Below are 3,339 nucleotides of genomic sequence, written 5' to 3' on the forward strand. Positions count from 1 at the left end.
AAATTTTCAATCGTTTTTAAAACGTCTTTGTTTTAAAAAGAAAGAAAAGAGTTTTGATATTAAAATAACATTAAAAAAAATCATTATTAAATATTTTCTGTTATTATAAATTGTTGTTGAGATATCTTTGTATTACAATTAAATATGGATTACTATTATATTCCATTCAATTGCAGATACGAAAATTATCTGTGTATTCGTCGGTATTGTATGCCGACATCGCCGTAACTTTCAGTGATGGGTATATTTCGCATTAATATTTTAGGTATTTCAAGCATGCTCAAAATTTCAAGCTTGAGGCCACCCTAATGCAGGTATATGTAGCTTCTAACCAGAGACTCCAAGAAATTCCGATAACGTGTGGTACAGTTTAAAGACTATGGCGTGAACGGCGTAGCTGTTACGGCGGAAGAATGATGTCTAGTGATTCCCTTTTGCTCGTTACATTCTTGTGTCGCACCTTATGTTAACGTTTCACCTAAATGCAAGATGCAAAAAGAAAGATTTATCATGCATATGCAATATTATAAATATATATATTATACACAGTATTTTAAATTTAAATCTGATCATCTCAATACGCGTTTTAAGTATATAATTCATTTCATAGTTAAAAATATTTTGCGTGATAAATAATTTTATTTTTCTTCTAAAAAGTGTAGGACACAAAGATAAATGTGCGTAAGAAATATAATATAGTTCAAAGATAACGTATAATAACTTTCTGTTAATGTTATATCGTAATATTCGACTTACATTTTCATTTAAATTTTCATTAAATGGAACGTGGAGGAAAATTTTTTTTTCTTATTTCATTTATATTCCCAGACCAATCCTGAATATCTTATCAATCTTAACATCTCGCGCTCGTAGTTAGTTTCATATTTGAATTCCCCTTGCGATTTCACAAGCCCTTTGATTAAAAAAAATTCATAATTAAATCGTGGAATTTAAAGAAAGGCTACAATTATGATCGAAATGTGCCAAGTTAAATAACGTTCCGAGATAAAAGTGAAAATGGAAACTGAATTTCGGGATGCTTGGCTAATCATGATCTGAAATTACAACGAGAGCGTCAAAGGAAAAGATACCGCGTGGAACGCGATGGCTTTTCTAGTCAAATAGTGCGTTTCCACCTTGCCGATGCTCAGAAAAATGTCTGTTTAATGCATATAGGTAAGGAAAGAAGGTGGGTTAAAGAGGCATATTCAATCGTACTTATGCAAATGCATGTAAATGTATTTGGAGAGGAAGAGAGAAAGGCAGAGCAAAGCTAAACATCGGGTTCGAGCCTCGCCAGGGAAGGCGACTAACTGCGGGAGATTGGGGGAGAGTAGAGCAATGGTAGGAAAGGGGGTTGTAATGGAATTAAGCGCGATACAAATGAGAATCCAGCAGCGAACCTGCTGGCGTAACGTACACAATGAAATATTCATACCGCCTTACGCTCGTTTATGGTCGGAAGAAATCATCGAGAAAATCGTGAATTATAAATCACCTTTCCCTGGCTACGCGGATAATGTTTCCATCTTCTGGATTATTGGCTCAGTGTCACGTTCTATGCCCGGGGATACACTCAATCACCTCTGGCACTCCACATAACACGCAGCATTTGTATCGGAACGTCGAAAGAATGAAGGAAATCTGATGAATAACAATGGATATGGATTGAAATAATTATTGAAATAATATGACGATGTAATAAAGATATTATTACAGAGTTATTACCCCGACCAGAAATTTCGATCAATTTACATCTGGCTCGCTGTGATATTAGATTTCCCTGTGCCTTCTATCCAATTCGTTATTTGACCATTTTTATTTTATTTCTTTTTTTATTATCTATTTGACCCTTTTTTATATAATTCCCGATAATATGATGTTATTTTTTATTTCTATGTTTTTCATTGTCGCGCATTGTTAGATTCTAAAAAACGAGAATGCGAGAAGTTTTCGACTTCATTTCCGTTGAGCGGCACTTTGCGATCTAAAGCACCGATTACGCGTTACATTTCGACGATGGCGTTTCTCCTGATGTGGACAATGTTTCGAGATCTGAAACACTGATCGCGTATCATATTCTGTCGAGTGTTGTCTTTTTTTTTATCATGAACTGGGACATTGTTCCTAGATTTGCCTGGTTGATCGCGCATTCTGCGATCCGAGTCATCTTTCCGAGTTTGCCGAGCTAATGCAAAAACATTGCGTTTAATTTATTCATAATTTTGCCACAGACAAGACTGGACTATTGACTCTGTATATTGCCAACGTGCAATAACTTCCAGCGTCGGTAGAATGAATTATATGTTGTATTTTCTACCTGAAATCTTGAATCTCTTGAAAAGGGATCACACCATGATCGTGTTGGGAGAAATGCTATTATACGAATCATTTGTAATGCACGTCGAGATAAAGGGGAGGGAGGGGGGGGGAGAATAGAACAAAAAAAAAGAAACTTCTATAGAATTTCGTATTTTAAAAACGATATTGAAATAATTAAGAAATATAATGCAATTATTGCAGGAAAATATATTTCTCAAAACTAAAAATGCGATATTCAACTAATATATTTTAAAAATATAATATCATATTTTAATATCTATATAATACAATATTTTCCTTAAAAATGCAAGGGCTTTTAAAGCATTTGCTTTTCTCATAAAAAAATCTTTATATACTCTCTTTCTAAAACTAAATTCTAATAATGTAAAAATATTAATTAACCTGCACTAGTTTTCCGATGCTTTCGCGAATGCGATGAGTTTATTACATCAGTCCGAACTTTACTTGTCAAGTTCGTATAAGCAGATATTGCTTATGACACGTAGATTGCGGATGTCACGCATTCTCATTCTCGCATTCGCATTCTCGATCGAGACCGTATTACCGCGTCGGCAGTAGAACTTGCTCGTTTGTAGTCAGACGTCATCGCTATTCTTACGAGGCTATATCCTACACCAACGCTATCGATTTTGTATCGCAGTGTTACAGTAGAACAATTCTCCATCACACTTAGACGGTCTAGTTATAATGGAGGAAGTTTGATTCCGCGCGTTATACGGAAGAGCGCGCGATGGCCCCCGAGAATACGCCCGAATCGATCGATACTGCACCTCGCCATCGAGAATGCGCGCATAATACGTTTTCTCGTTCCCCTCCCCCCTCCCCCCATATAGATCACGTAACACGACGATAGTGAAATTGCATAAAACCCACAAACAATGGCGGTTTGTCCATTAGCAAAAGCGCAAAATTAAGATTCCATAGAAGGATTTCCAAATGAATTATGCAATTAGCAAATGGACATTGATAGAGCTGTGCTTGGAAAAACAAATAGGT

The sequence above is a fragment of the Pogonomyrmex barbatus genome, unplaced genomic scaffold (genome assembly GCF_055798465.1).
Source record: "Pogonomyrmex barbatus isolate J1 unplaced genomic scaffold, ASM5579846v1 scaffold1, whole genome shotgun sequence".
NCBI lineage: Eukaryota > Metazoa > Arthropoda > Insecta > Hymenoptera > Formicidae > Pogonomyrmex > Pogonomyrmex barbatus.